The following is a 16988-nucleotide window of genomic DNA, read 5'->3' as shown; positions in this document are numbered from 1 at the left end:
TACAAACCAGTTTTTCTTCATGAACTGTGTGTGCAAAGTTCTCAACCAAATTCTTACAAATAGAGCTCAAGGACACCTCAGAAAAGCATACTCCTGACTAAGTTGGAATCCTTCCAGAGATGCAGGGTTAATTCATTATAGCAGAGCCCGTACGGTTCCAAATAGTTGAAGTAATTCTTAGCAGAAGAGCAGTTCTGGAGGAACAACTATACCCATCCAAATCACATTAGAGAGCCATATTAACAAAACAGCATGGTGCTGCCTCAAAAACAGACACACAGACCAATGGGATAGAATAAAGGACCCAGCAATAAACTCACAGCTACAGTCACCTAATTTTTCGACGAAGCTGTAGTCTGTGCTTTGAATGAGCAATGTCCTCCATAAGTCTGTGTGTTTTAACACCCGGTCCCCAGTTGGCAGCTCTGTCTGGGCAGGTTTAGGGATGTGCAGCCTTCCTTGAGGAAGTACTTCACTAGGGTTGGGTTCTGAGAGTCTATAGCCCTGCTTCCAGTTGAACAACAGGGTTTGTAGTTAAGATGCACCAATCAGCATCCTGGTCCAGCTGTCTTATTGTCATGCCCGCCCCACCATGAAAGATCTTATTCCTCAATAAACTCTTCCTTTTATAAGTTTTATAACATCTCGTGATGTTTTCCCACAGCAACAGAAAAGTAAATAGTATACCATTAAAAGCATGTACTGGAGAAAAGACGGACTTTAGGAAATCTTGCTGAGAAAATACACAGAGGAATGAGACTAGAGCCCTGTCTTCCACTCTCCACCAAAATCAAATCAAAATGAATCAAAAAAAAACACCTTAATTTAATACCCTAAATATAAACTGCTACTAAAACACTTCAAGATGTAGAAATAGGCAAGGATTTTCTGAACAGGACTTCAAAAGCCGGGGAAACAGTCCTAAGAATTGACAAATTACAAGAAATTAAGAAGCTTGCAAACAACAAAGGAAATGATCACCAGTGTAGAGACACAGGCTAGAGAATGGGGAAAAGTCTCTAACGACTACACCTCAGACCAGAGGATAATGCCCAGGGTATGCAAATAACCAAACAAATTAAAAACCAGAGAAAATCAAATCATCCAACCCACACATGCGGTGGTGACCTGAATAGAGAAATGAAATGGCCAAAACAAAACAAAAACACTTGAAAAGAGTGATTCGAAGTAAAACTGCTAAGAAGAATATCGTAAAAATGTAATCATAACCAGTGCTGGCAAGAATGCAGGAAGAATGGAACCTTGTTCACTCCTGTTGGAAAAGTGAGCCAGTGCAGCCACATCGGTATGGAGCAGTGGCTCTCAACCTTCCTAATGCTGTGGCCATTTAACAGAGTCCCTCATGCTGTGGTGACCCCCAACCTAAAGTTTATCATGTTGCTACTTCACAACTGTAATTTCGCCACTGTTTTAAGTCGTAATGTCTGCTATGCATGACTCCCAAAGGAGTCACAACCCACAGGTTGAGAACCTGTGGTAATGAGTTTCCCCAAGAAACAGTTACTGCAACATAACCTAGCTGTACAACTCCGGGAATGCATCCACAGGACTCTAACTCGACACACCAGGGACACTCACTCACCTACGTCTGTAGCGGTGCCATCCATCACGGGCATGCCACAGAGCCAGCCTAGATGCCCGTTAACAGGAGACTAAAGTGCGTGCATGGGAAAGAAGACACGGTGCGCACGGAATTGTGGGCAGCTATACAGAAAAGTGAATAGTCACATCTGTAGGAAAATGGATGCAAGTGGAAATTGTTCTGTTAAGAAAACAATACAATATGCATACTCAGAAGCATAGATAGCACGCCTTTTCTCATATGTAAAACCTAAACTACACACACACACACACACAGAAAGCAGGTGAAATGCTTTCTTGCCAGACCTGAAGACCATAGAGTAAGTCTTTTATGTTATATGCAACTTTATACATATATGTATCATACACACGAACAGAATTTGAACACACATCTATGAGTATGGATATATAGGACACAAATTTGCTTTGAAAGCATTTCATTTATTGATTCAGTTATATTTGTAATATAGTAAGCTAGACAAAATGATAATTATGCTCATCAAATATATCAATTTCTGTAGGTTCGTTCATGAAGTGATGGGTTTTGCCATTTTCATATACATGTGCAGTTAGAATGTTGTCTTTTGCTCCCCTCCATCACCTCCTTACCCTGTGCTCTCCCTCCCGGTTCTCTTCTCTCATGTACTTACTTAGTCTCTGCTTTCCTAGTGTTTAATTGCATGTCCACTTGCCACCTCCTTAAGGTTTCTTCCTCCCCTCTTGATTTCCTATGTAGTTTCATGATCTATAAACACACTTATAAATGCACGCACACATACGTGCATGCGCAAACACACACACACACACACACACACACACACAAATAAACAAATGCTGCTTTCAAGGTTTCTTTTCTTCTTTTCTCTTTTTTTCTAAGACAGGGATTCTCTGTGTAGCCCTGGCTGTCCTGGAACTCACTCTGTAGACCTGGCTGGCCTCAAACTCACAGAAATCGACCTTCCTTTCTCCCAAGAGGTGGAATAAAAGGCGTGCACCACCACTGCCTGGTGCTTTAAAGGTTTTCAAATATGGGGGAAAGACTGAGCTTCATGACTTTGAATTTCACAATAGATACTTAGACATGATACCAAAACCAGGAGCAATAAGATAGTAAAATGGATTAGCTATCATCCAAATTAAAACCCTATCCATAGCTAAGAGCCTTAAATAAGAAAGTGAAAAGGCACGTTATAGATTGAGAAAATTATTTGCTGAAGACAAACCTCAGCGATGCTTTGTACACACAATATCTCAGGTCATATTTCAAAGGGGAAATAAACACAATAGATAGGTCATCATAGACAGTCATGTGACTGTCCATAAAACACATATGAAAATGATCAACATCATTAGTCACGAGGGAGATACAAACCGAAACCACAGTGAGGCACCGCTTCACACCACTGGGAAGAATGTAATAATCTTAGCTTGAAAATGAAGAAAAGAACAGGCATTGGGGAGGATGTGGGAAAACTGGAATTCTTGTGCACTGCTATTAGGACTATGAGATGGTTTGCCACTACACAAAATAGTCTGGCAGTTCCTCAAAAACTTGAACAGAAAATTGTTATCATAACCCCATTATCCTACGCTTTAGACTCTACCCAGAAGGACCGGAGGGATGTCGGTATACAAAAAAGTCCGGGCTTCCGCCTCTATGACAACCCCGAAGTGGAAGAACTCCAAATGCCCACCAACAGATAAAAGGATAGACAAAGGGAAGCAAATATATACAAATGGATAGTTCCTCAGCCATAAAGAAGGATGAAGAGCTGATACCTGTCACAGCTGGATGAACCTCAAAATACTGCATGACAAAGCCAGGCAGAAAATGCCTCATATTGCACAGCTCTGTTCAGATGAAACATCTAGATATCCACGGAGAACAGGTGGAGATCCGTTGTTACCAAGGCTAGGGGAAAGGGTCTCCTCTCAATTAGTGCTTAATAAGTCAGGCATGTTGCTTGCAGTGACGGAAACTGTTTGAGGTCTGCAGTTAAGTAACGTAGATATATCAAATGTCACAGCAGACCCCTTGCTTTGTTGTGTGGCATTTGCCCAAAATGCATTATTTTCAAATAGATTTCTATCTGCTTCAATGATATTCAAAGCAGGGCCATCAAAGAGTTATTCTGTATCTACATATTTTGTTTTCAAACATATGCTAGCAGGCTGGCTGGGTGGCTCAGCGGTTAAGAGCGCTTGCTGCTCTTACAGAGGACCTGTGTTCAGTTCCCAGCACCCATGCTGCGTGCCTCACAGTTCCTGTAAATCCATTCTTCTGTCCTCCACAGGTACCTTTACAGGTACCTGCACACGTATACACGAATAAACATAAATAAAAATAAAATAAGTCTTCAGAAATAGATCCATTAGTAATCCTATGCATTTTTAATAAAATAGTAAGTACATTAATTAGTTAATAACTAATAACATTATCTTGGAAAAAAATATGTTGTTGTAAGAGACAAAGAGATGAAGGCCCATAAATGTTCAAACAGCATAGCAGAATCATTGCCAATGACATCACTGCTTTTTATAAAACTATGACCCAGTGAAATAGAAAATTATCCATAAAGTTGCCAAGAGAGCATGTAATACTATGACGTAATGGCAAGATTTTTCCGAAATATGTTACTTGTTACTCTAAGTTTTGCTTACCCTGTGTATGTGTCTACTGTAGAATGTTTCCTCTTCAAATTAAAACTAGCTAAACTATTTAAAGAACACAAGTGACAACATTTTTATTTCAACTCCGAGGATCAGTCAGCTGAAAAAATAAAACTGAAAAGGGTGGTAATAAATTTTTCTATTGCCAAATCTCAGCATGCTTATAATTTTGCGTTTGTTTATATTTGTAGAATATTGTCTTTCTTAGTATATCTTTTCAGGTTTCAAAATGTATGTGACATTATTTTAATGAAAAAAAATGCTATTTGACAATTGGCAAAATTTGACCTGGTTGAGTGTTTCTTAGTGAGACTTATATACTCTTAAATATCAAAAAGAGGAAAATGTCCTATGAGGAACTGGTGGTCGAGGTGAGAGATGCTTAGAAAGCCGCACGGCAGACCATGAGGCACTCCAGAAGGCAACAAGAGAAGGGGGTGGAGCCTTACCCTGGAACTATGGTCGCTGGGCTGAAAGAAAGATGACTCATCCTCAGAGGCCACAAAAGTGGTAAGCTTCTGCCTAGATTACTACTCAAAGACACAAAGGAAAGATCTGGCTTCTCCATTCTTCCCAGCCTCTAGTCTCTCGGCTAGCTAGATGCTAGCTGGTTCATATAGAAACCAAGGAAAGAAACTCCAAGCTTCCACCCAGCCTCCTGAAACATAAAAACAAAGAGGGAGGAGGGCATGAAGGTCAAGGCTCTACACAGAGGGCACAGCTGGCTATCATGGGATGATACAACATGGTATGAATCACACACACAATTTCTATTTACTCAAGGAACTGACTATCTACTTTGGACAAGAGGTCATGTAATAATTGGTTCGTTAGTGTATAATTAATTTACTTTGAATATTTCCAGAGATATCCAACAGTAGCACATTTATAAAGCATTTCATGTTTGCTTGTTTGTTTGTTTTGAGATGAAGAAATTAAATCTTACGAAGAGGCCACGAACTTGAAACCACAGGTCTTCAATGTTCCTCTCTCCATCAGAGCCCAATTCACACCACCGTAGAATCCTTCCTATTGTTCTAATAGGTTCTCAAAATCATCCATTTTTCCAACCGAGTAGCCTAAGCTGAGGCTCATCAGTCTCCCACTTGGACAACTACCTGTCAATACAAGTCATATATCAGTGATCAGGCATGATTCTCCAATTCATTTTTTTTTACATAGGAAGAGTGCCTTTATAAATATAGATATTCTTTTCCTGTCTTATTAAAACTGCGTACAATTTTTTCTGTTGCTCTCAAGTTAATGAGCAGAAGGAATGAAAAAGATCTAGCAGATCAAACAAACATCATCCAGAATGGGAGAAAACCTTTCCCAGCTGTACTTCATACACAGAATTTACAGAGAACTGTAAAATTAAAACACTCAGAAAGGCAACTGCCAGTCAAGAAAATGAACAGACAGTTCTCAAAAGACGAAACACAAGCAGTTGACAACTGCTGTAAAAATTGGTCAGTGTCTCTACTCACCAGGGAAATGCAATTTAAAACGTCAGCTACCACCTCACCCCAGACAGAATATCTGTTCTCAAGAAGTCTGATAACAAAAGTCGAAGAGGATGTGAAGAAAGAGGAACTCCTATTCACTGCTGGTGGAAATACAAATTATGGAGATTAATGTAGAGGGTCCTCAAAAATTACAAATAAAACTACCATCAGACCCAGCTATTTGACTCCTGAGCATATACCCAAGTAACTCCACAACTTACCCTAGAGAAATTAGCGCATTCATGTCTTAATATAGCGAGGCAATGGAATCAGCCTAGCTATTCATCAACAGATAAAAAGAAATTAAAAAAGAAAAAAAAAACATGTGACATAAAAAAATGGAATATTATTCAGCTATACAAAATGCAATAATAAAATTTCCAGAAAAAAAAATGGATAGATTTGGAAAATATAATTATATTAAGCAAAGTGCTCAAACTCAAAAAGGAAAAAAAAAAAGGCATGTATTAGGATATTCTTATCTCATACTATAATATGTGTAACAGGTGTGAATGTGGGTACAAGTATAAAATTTAGGGAAGGAGACCAAGATGAAGTGATGAGAAAGGAAGGAGGAAATTTTGACCAACGGTCATGAAAAATGTGAAGCTAAGATTTGTCTAGTTTTAATTCTGTCCTGTTTTTTTTTTTCTTTTTTTTCTATGGTAGGTAACTAAATTCAACTTCCTATCTGTCAAAGTAGAAAAGCAATGTGATTGATGGTGATAGGATAAAATCCTACCTGAAGTTCCATTGCTTCCGAATGGCCATTCCAACAGTATAGAAATTCATGGAGGTGCATAGGGCTTGGGACTGGGCAAGTGACCTCTTTAAATCAGTTATGTGATGCTTTCATTTGAGACTAAATTAGAAGAAAATGAGCTTATGAAAAAAATCAAGACTCATAAACATAATGACCAATGTCAGATATGTTTGGTAAGTATTAAGAAAAATAGCATCTTCCTTGCCTTCAAGGTCATGACTTCTCCTCACTCAGTGTCAAGTATATTATCACAGCAAATCCTCATATCACCTTACAGAATACAGAGCATTATTCCCATTTTTCAAAATGAGACAAAGATGTTTGGAGTCAGTGGGATAGCCAGTAGAGCCGAATGCAAAGATCCCCACTCTGGAGATGGATATATCCAAGATTCAAATGCAGTTTTATGGTATATCAAGGACATGACTTGGGTGATTCAACCCTTGCACAGCACAGGAGCAATAATGCACCCTTTATGAGGATTCAAAAAACCAGGGACAGTGTCTGTCCTCAGTGAACAGAAGCTAGCTGCCACTTTCACCATCACCATCCAAGTCTCCCTGTGTTGCTGTGTAGCCTAGACCACCAGCAGCAACCAAGTAAGTGTTCAAAATGATAGCTATTAACCTCAGCGTTAAGCTTCAGAAATGGCCTTTGCCCTTTTATCTGCTTGTTCATGAAGTCCCAAGCTGCTCTTGTCCTATCTACAGGCAAGACTTCCTCAGCAACAAACCCCTGTGGGTCCACCAAAATGCAACCCGCCCTCGCCTCTCTCAAACTCTTACAGCCCCACCTCCACCTTCTTCAGGCTTCGCACAGAATAATATCCCGTCCTTCCTCTAAGGGACATAAAGCAGCTTAAATAATTAACTATCGTAAGGTGCTTTGGAAAGAGAGCACAAAACGCCGTAAGCACCGAGAGAAAATTAATTCATGAAACCACTGGTGGGTTCAACAATCACACGTGTCGTATTTACTCAGCTGTGAGAACGGTATGGAACATTGAAGTTTTGGAGTGTGGTCCAAATCTCTCAAGACCAAGGATTTCCTGCGACTCTGGATGAGCTGCGTGCTCTAAGGCGAAGACCGTAAAGTTCCAGCCTTTTAGAGCCAGTGTCAGGAGCGCTAGCATTTACTGATTCTCTTTGTGCTTGCTCTGCTCTCGCACCTCAGCTGCGTTGTACCCTTTCTTTGGAACAGAAGCGGGGAGGTAAACAGCACACAGGATTTCTGTTTGCTGAGCTGTGCTGGAGTATTCTGTCACTTCCCAACTGGTCATTTAACTTCCCTTCCCCTTAAGAGAATGATGGTGCTAATAATTCAGGTGGAGGCGATCAACTAATGAGCTAGCAACGCTTATGTGTTTCTCCACAGGAAGCTTATTGGGTATCTTATTCCATGCCCGATTTACATTATGCGGTAGAAATGTTAAAGATTCCCTGGTCAGAACTGACAAAGCAAACTCATGAGTGTTATTAAATGACCTGACCTTTCCACTCCGAGCATGCTCTGCTGCAGCAGCCAGGAGCTTGCTAAAGAAACAGAATCACAGGCCTACTAAATCCAAACCTGCATTTTCCACAAGGTCCTGGTGATATTCTTCTGTGTATTAATATTGAGTGACTTAGGCTTAAAAAGGTGCTTTGGAAAGCATGGGCGCTTTCAGAATGGTTACCATGCAAACGTTACCATGCAAATGTTACCATGCAAACGTTATCTAGATGGGCGGGTCTGATGGATAGTGGAAGGCAGCTGGTGTCAAATACTAGGCATTGAGCCTAAGGAGGGCCGTATACACAAATGCACAGAGATGAGTTCACGTGGCATCTTCAAAAGACCCAAAGCAACTCAGAATTTCAGCATTGGATTCGTAATTAATAAGGTGCGCAGCTAGCTAGCTGCTCTGGCTGTCCAAACCTGGTTTCTAAGCATGACCTGAGACATGTTCATGTTGGTCCTGCCAGGAGCATCAAGGGCCTTGCACTTCGGCTCTAATTCCAACTACTTCAGTCTGTCATGTGAGTCTCTAATGTGCTTCTTGGCTAGGAATTCCAAACAGACACAGCCAGGCGTAGTCTCTAATTTGTAGTCCTTCCAAAAAGAGGCGGAAAATGAAAATGCAATCCTCTGAGATTACCTTTCCCCGCATAGTGTATAAAATAATTATCAGGAATGTCTATCTTGTATAAGATACTATTCTTTTTTTTTTTTATTAATTACACTTTATTCATTTTGTATCCCCCCATAAGCCCCTCCCTCCTCCCCTGCCGATCCCACCCTCCCTCCCCTTTCTGCATGCATGCCACTCCCCAAGTCCACTGATAGGGGAGGTTCTCCTCTTCTTTCTGATCTTAGTCTATCAGTTCTCATCAAAAGTGGCTGCATTGTCCTCTACTGTGGCCTGGTAAGGCTGCTCCCCCCTCAGGGGGAAGTGATCAACGAGCAGGCCAATCAGATTATGTCAGAGGCAGTCCCTCTTCCCATTACTATGTAACCCACTTGGACACTGAACTGCCATGGGCTACACTTGTGCAGGGGTTCCGGGTCATCTCCACGAATAGTCCTTGGTTGGAGTATGAGTCTCTGGGAAGTTCCCTGTGTTCAAATTATCTTGTTCTGTTGCTCTGCTTGTGGAGTTCCCGTCCCCTCCAGCTCTTACTATTTCCCACTTCTTACATAAAATTCCATTCACTCTGCCCATCAGTTGGCCATCAGGCTCAGCATCTGCTTTGACAGTCTATACTGCAGAAGCTTTCAGAGGCCCTCTGTGGCAGGTTTCAAGGTTGTTTCCTGTTTTCTTCTGGCTTTCAGAGGCCCTCTGTAGCGGGTTCCGAGGTTGTTTCCTATTTTCGTTTTCTTCTGATGTCCATCCTCTTTGCCTTTCAGGATGGGGATTGAACATTTTAGTTAGGGTCCTCTCTTTTGCTTAGTTTGTTTAGATGTACAGATTTTAGTAGGTTTATTCTATATTGTATGTTTATATGAATGAGTATATACCGTGAGTGTCTTTTTGCTTCTGGGACAACTCACTCAGGATGATCCTTTCCAGGTCCCACCATTTACCTGCAAATTGAAAAGCTTCTGTAAAGCAAAGGACACCGTCATCAAAACAAAGCGACTGCCTACAGATTGGGAAAGAATCATCACCAACCCTTTATCTGACAGAGGACTCATATCCAATATATATAAAGAACTATACAAGCTGAAAAGCAACAAACCAAGTAATCCACTTAAAAAATGGGGAACAGAGCTAAAGAGAGAATTCTCTGCAGAGGAATATCGAATGGCAGAGAAGCACTTACAGAAATGCTCAACCTCATTAGCCATTAGGGAAATGCAAATCAAAACAACCCTGAGATTTCACCTTATACCCATCAGAATGGCCAAGATGATAATCTCAAGGGACAACACATGCTGGAGAGGTTGTGGAGAAAGGGGAACCCTTCTCCACTGGTGGTGGGAATGTAAACTGGTACAACCACTCTGGAAATCAATCTGGTGCTTTCTCAGACAACTAGGAATAGCGCTTCCTCAAGATCCAGCCATACCACTCCTAGGCATATACCCAAAAGAGGCGCAAGTACACAAAAAGGACATTTGCTCAACCATGTTTGTAGCAGCTTTATTTGTAATAGCCAGAAGCTGGAAACAACCCAGATGCCCCTCAACTGAAGAATGGATGCAGAAACTGTGGTACATCTATACAATGGAGTATTACTCAGCAATGAAAAATAAGGAAATCATGAAAGATACTATTCTTTATAACATTTTATCCATTGGATTTAACTCATTTTATTATCTTGCTTCTTTATTGATACACATCTTCTTTTCGCTGCATTTTTTCCAGAGGCTTCTGTATTTGTTGAATGGGTTTCCAACTGGCCAGCCTCCTCCTGGCTTATGACGCTTCAGGGCCTACACCTCCCCACCTTTCTCCCCGCACTTACTGCCTATCCCTAGCCTGCTAGTGGAAAGAGCTTCCCTTGCCAGAGGATACCCCTGTTCTGTTTTTGATATGTTCTTTTCTGCCTGGAGCTTTCTTATCCTCAGGAAAACCCTCGTTCTTCAGTGCAAACACTGACCGTCTATCTCAGACCTAGAAATGTTCAGCAACTTTTACTCACTGTCTTCTAATCACCAAGAATATTCTATTGTCACATACAAAACTCCTTGTCTCAAACTCTGTTTTTCTAAGGAAACTCAACCTGTGACACAATTTGCAAAACGCTTTCACATTGATAATCTCATTTTGGCTTTGGACTGTCTGGGATTGTCTATATCAGTCATGTCCAACCCTCCTAGTAATTCATTATCAAGTCAGTTTAACAATTATTTCATTGGCTGTGTAATGAACAGCAACAGGCTCCAAGCCATCAGGCAGACTACTCTCTGAATTTTGGGTAAGGGCTGGGATTTGATCCTTGCCTTTTCTACTCACAGGCTTTTAGACTTCTTTGACCTTGCCAGTCATCTCATCCATCCTTTGCTGCAAGCCAGAGCACCTCTAGGAGTCTCTCTTGACCATGGCCAGCCTCTCTGCTTGCACACTTCTTTAAACGGGAGATAAGGTCTCACAAGGATGCTCTTTAGAACACACTTTGGTCAAAAGTGTGTGTGCATGTGTGCTTGTGTGTAGCAGCCAGAGGTTGACATTAAATGTCTTTCTCTATCACTCTTAACCTCATCATTTTTTTTTTTTGAGGCAGGGTCTCCAAATGAACCCAGAGATGACTGATTTGGCAAAATGGGCTTGACCAGCAAGCTCTAGGAATCCTCCTGCCTCTACCTCCCAGCACTGGGATTCTAGCTTTCTAAGTGGGTGCCGGAGATCTGAACTTAGGGCTTTCTACTTGCACAGCAAACGGTCTACCAACTAAGCCATCTCCTCAGCATTACATTATAAGACTGAGCAGAGTTCTTACTCTGTGTCTGCTTCCCAGCACTCTGCCTCTTTTCTAGAATGTCACCTCCCACTTGTACTTGAAGCTCATAGAATTGCCACAGGCCATGATGAATGAAACTCCTACAACTCCTCCTTTTAGGAAACAATTTTAGCCATTTGTCCATGGCCAACTCCTATCACTGAAAAATGCCTGCAATGGAAACTTCCCAGATGCTAAGCCTGTACTCTGTCTGTAAAAGCTTGCAACTTCTCATTGGCCCTGATTGATCTGTCCACTCCACTAGTGAGGTGCTTCTGCACATCTCTCCCTGTGTGCATTTCCCTTCTGCCTATTAGCTAACAATGCCCACTTTGCCAAGATTTCAGACAAAGAAAGATTTAAAGCTTTAATATGCCTCACTAAATCCTCAGTTGTTCCATTCCAGTTGCTCAATTATTCAATTACTTTGGTAGCTTCTATTTCTTAAATGCTGGTTTTCTTGGAAGATGAACAGACCATTTGACTACTTCACATTCAACACCTGCCCTATGTTAGGCATTATAAGGCATTGGGAATGAGGTTGGGCATCATACAATTGATGAAGACTTGGTCTCTGTTCTAGAGAAGGTTTCAGAAATCCATTTGAGAAGAGATAAATAACCCAGATGCTAGATTTGTGGACTCGGTATCAGGATTTTGTAAGAGAGAATTACACCTCTCCCAGTTATTAATTATCAACTCTGGACAAGTTGCTTAGCTTCATTTTTATCTCCTTATTGGTAAAATGAGGCTATATGACATGGAGTTAGTGATGGTGTATTTTAGTGATGGTTATTTATTTATTTATTTATTTATTTATTTATTTATTTATTATGTTATTATGATTAACAGATCAATGAGTTATAACTATTACTATGATTGTTAATCATGTTGTTAATTTAGCAAGTGGTCGTTGTCTTTGTTTCAAGAGGTACTCTATTATATATGAACGGTATGGAGATGAGCTTCCAGATTCCAAATACAGGACAGTCTAGCCATCCGTGAAAGGGGTGATAAATAGAGGCTTCGAATGCCAACACTGTTTGGGATCTCCACCAGCTGGAAGGACATACTCAGCCAGGTTTCTCTATAAGGCAGCTCTGATTTGTAGACTAAGCAAGTTAAATAAACTCTGGGAGACAATGTATACCTGCAGTATACCCTCTGATCCCGGTTCCTCCCAGATACTGATTTCCAGTAAGCATCTCACACCTCAAATTCCATTTCCACATCTGCTTCCAGAGAACCCAGCCCGTGATAGCTTTGCAGCCAAATCTGGATTGTGGCCTCTGTTGTCTGGGTTCGTTCAGTATGCTGCTCTAGTTGCGTTTTCTATGAAAGGAAACAGTTACCCATCTTTGTCTCTTAGAAATGCTGTGTAGCTCAAAGAAGCTAATCCGTGTTCAGCCCTTGGAACAGGGCAAGTATTTGGAAAGTGGCAACTGCACAGTTAACCACACTGGTCCTACATGGGGAATACAGAGAAGAGTCGGGTGTGATTCTCGCCATCTGGCAAACACTGGGGCAGATGTGAGTCGATGAGAAACGGTCACATGGTTGTAGAGAGAGTTGTTATCTAAGAATTTATGATGCAGCTGAAAACCCACTTGAGGCAGGGACAGTATGAAGAGAGCCACTTAGGTACTATTTCGAAATGTGGGTGGTTTTTGTGAAAGTACTAACAGCATGAGAGTCATGGCAGGCCACGTGATAGCTAATCTTAGCTGTCAACTTGACGGTATCTGGAACCAACTAAACCCCAAAGCATCTGGGCACACCTTCGAGGAATTTTTTTTTTTTTTTGATTGGGTCATTTGAGATGGGAAGACCCACCCTAAATTTGGGCCCTATCTTTTGGTGGCAACCCACATAGAAAGATAAGAAAGAAGGAATGTTTTTCTCTTTGCCTGCTTGCCCTCACTCGCTCTCACTGGCAAGGTAGTCTATCCTGTTGCCGAGACATTCCTTTGCTGGCATTAGAACCCACTTCCCAAAGGTTCCCGTAGGGACTGAAGACTGGCTGAGACATCCAGCCTCGTGGACTGAACAACAACCAGACCCTTGGCCTTTCATTTGATAGACAGTCACTGGTGGACTAGCCGTGCCACCGCCTGTAAGCCAACCTAGTTCACTGAAAGCAGTGCTGCAAAGGATCGGCTCCACAGCCATGTAACTGCTCTACCAAGCTTGCCTCCCACCAAGCCAAACAGGACTGTGCTAAGCCAATCGGATTTCCGATTTTCACACAGGAAATTCAAGAATCATTTTGCCTAAACTAATTACAAGGGTTTCTCTGCATCTTGAAAATTGCAGGAATTTTCCCCATTCACACATTTTTACCAACTGGGACAGCTAAAAACGGAATATATTACAGTATTAGCCCTGAGAGACTTTTCCCATAAATTTCATTTATAATACAAGTAAAAAGACAAAGTTTGATACTTGTGCTTTTAATCCACTTGAAGACAGCAGAGTGGCTGTTACTTCTGACTGCCACCCACTTGACTTATGTATTTAATAAAAACAGGCAACGTGGGCATATTCTCCTAACATTCACAGGACATCGTGGGAACTGTAAATTACGCTAAACATTAACTTCCTTAGGACTGAAACTGTTGCATAAAAACAAATGACATATTCAACTTTGGAGGGTTATTTTGGTTTAAAAAAATTGAATGGGGAACAAAAAAGGAGGAAGGGAGAAAATGTGTTTGTTCTATCACGTGACAATTTCCATGAAATGGGGAAATTATTTTAAATTACTTAGAAGCATAGAATGTAGTATGTGCATATTGATTTTTCTCACTGACTCTGCTAAATTTAGAAACTGAGTTTATTTCAGGAAAAATGCATAATAACCTAATTTAATGGGCTTTTCATTTTTAAACCATTAGCTCCTTAAGTTTAAACATCTTTTGAAGAAATGAATAAGCTAAAATCTGCAAAACCAAGTGTAGTGTTTATAGAATGAAAAAATTCAAATATGAAATTTTTAAAAGTGTGTTCGTTCTACCACATAACAACTTTCCTAAACTGGAGAAATTATTACCCCCACTTTGCATGTGAGAAATAATGAGGGTCATAGACTGGTCTCTCCCTTTCCAAGAGTTCACATTCTAGTGAGAAGTAAGATGTTAAAATGTCAAATAGAATCTCCTGGCTCTATTCTCAGAGAGGGAGGTTTAACAAAGTTAGAGAATATGGAGTGAACTGGTATCTCTCAGCAGTGAGATTCTGGAAGAAAATAGGAACCTACCATGTGTAAGGTCTGCGGAGGAGTGGAAAGGTCACCTGGGCACTGGCCAGGGCTATGAACAGCCATGGAGATGGGATATGAAACTGAGAGAAATTTCTGGTATGGCACACTTGTTGGTGAGTGGATACAGAGGGAGGTCTATGGGGGGATCCTAAGGCTTGAGAACTGTCATTCTCCTTCCTACTTTATTGATTCATTCACCCATTCGTTCATTCATTCATTCATTCATTTCATAAGCATCAGTTAGCATTTACTGTGAGTTCTGTATTGTGGTATAGAGCAATGGTCCTTTCTAAGAACCCTGCCCCAAACCTCTACTTTTCTCTCTTCAGAGAGAGAGAGAGAGAGAGAGAGAGAGAGAGAGAGTCTTTTTTGCTGTTGGCTTAATGAGAACAGTAGACAAAAGTAACTGTCCCGAGTGTAAGGAAGTCTACAAGTTAGAGCCTCTGCGGCCTGATAAAACTGTCCACTGGCTTTTAAAATCACCTGCCCCTGGCTCCAGGCACTTCTCACACCTCAAAACTCCCCTACAGCTGCCAGCTCCTTTCCAGGCCCTGTGCAGAGTAGTAATTGCCTTTCAGCTGGTTTCTGTTTTTTTGTTCATGACTGTGGGAGCATCCCAACTCCATCTAGTGTGCCCACCGGGTACCACAGTATCCCAGCTCCTTCTCAGGACTACAGAAACTCTCTCCCTAGTTCAGGCGCAATCTCTCCCTGGGAAGCCTGCCTCTAAAATGCAACAACAAAAATGCCAGCTACCCCGAGACAAAAGGTCTTCATTTTTCTTATAGGAATCTACTCTGGGAGAGAAGAAGATAAAACACAAGCAAAAGCACCAAGCTTAGAAATTAGAGAGACTTGATGGCTCTTCACCCTTACCTTGCTAATGTGCTATTGACCATGTCAGTGAAATAGAGACAGGAAACTCTACCCCTCAGGGTAGACAGCATGGGAATCCACCTGATGTCTACCATGTGACCAAATAACCATCCTAGGTCTTCTCTTGGTGTCAGACCGGTTGTGTGAGCTCCTTGATGGGTTTTGAGGTCTCAAATTATCAAAGACAACAAAGGACAAAATTCCCCTTAAAAGAAAGCTTAGTCATTGGCTTTTTTGACTGTCTCCTCACCCTAGTCAGTCATCAATGTTCCTGCAAGCCAATGTTGTACTTCTTTGCAGATAAAATTGCCAGTGGTGTTTAACTGTGGAAAATATCACGCTTAACTCCATTTCATTAATAAATTCAGATTTTGTAGAGGGAGTTGCTCATTTGAATGCCATTTCTCACAAATAGCCATGTGTCCAAGACTGGTAATTTAAGCTCTTTGACTCCCAATTACCCCAGCATAATAATTATGAATGTCATGGAAATATCATGAAGAATAAATGTGACACATGTACATATATACAGTTCATTTTTTTTCCTCAGTGTTATTTCCCTGGTAATTAAAAATGCCTACCATCAGTTGGAGAGTGTTCATAAAAAACGAAACAAAAGGGCAGAAAAGAGAAGAAAACAAACATAAAAACTAAAATAAAGAAACATTCATTATGAATTTTATTACTCCAACTACTGTAAACTGTGTAGGAATCTGAGCTGCAAAGCTACTCATTAAACTGTCTGCTCTTTCCTGTTTAAACAAGGCCCCTCTTGGGTTGTGGCGCCCTGAGCCTTCGTGGGTCTGCATCCAGGAAGGAAGACGTTTCTACGGTAACCAAGGAGGCCTTCTCTGGAGGGTCTCTGGAGGGGCCACGATCTGGTGCAAGTGACAAACTCCAGCTCCCTTGATAATGAACAGAAAGGTAGCAGCCACGATGGTTGGGCTTGAGAAGAATGAGTGCATTCAGGCGTGAAATCCCTTTCAATTGCTCGTTTGTTCTTCTTAATGGAGAATTCACTTTGTGCCACTCCTGAAAAATTGCCGATGGAGGCTCAGTGGTGTGTAAATAATAAATGATCCAAAAGGAAATATATATATTAAATATAGTGTGTTTTGTGTGTGAGAGAGAGAGACAGAGACAGACTTGGAAAGAGAAGAATCTGGGCATCCCACCTACAACTTGGCCTGAAATTACAGGAGAACATCCCAGTAACTTCTTTGACCATCTGAGAAGTGGGTTATGAGGAGGAGACTGGGGAAAAGATTGGCAAAAGTCATAGAGGAAGGTGGTTGATACCAAAGGGTAACCTATGCTACTGATGAACAAGGTTTGAACTGTGTGACTATGACACTTGCAAAAATAAAATGTGGAAAGTGCTCTCAGGGATG

The sequence above is a fragment of the Psammomys obesus genome, unplaced genomic scaffold (assembly GCF_907164565.1).
Source record: "Psammomys obesus unplaced genomic scaffold, mPsaObe1.curated_primary_1811, whole genome shotgun sequence".
Taxonomy (NCBI): Eukaryota; Metazoa; Chordata; class Mammalia; order Rodentia; family Muridae; genus Psammomys; species Psammomys obesus.
Note: the sequence above shows the minus strand (reverse complement) of the source record.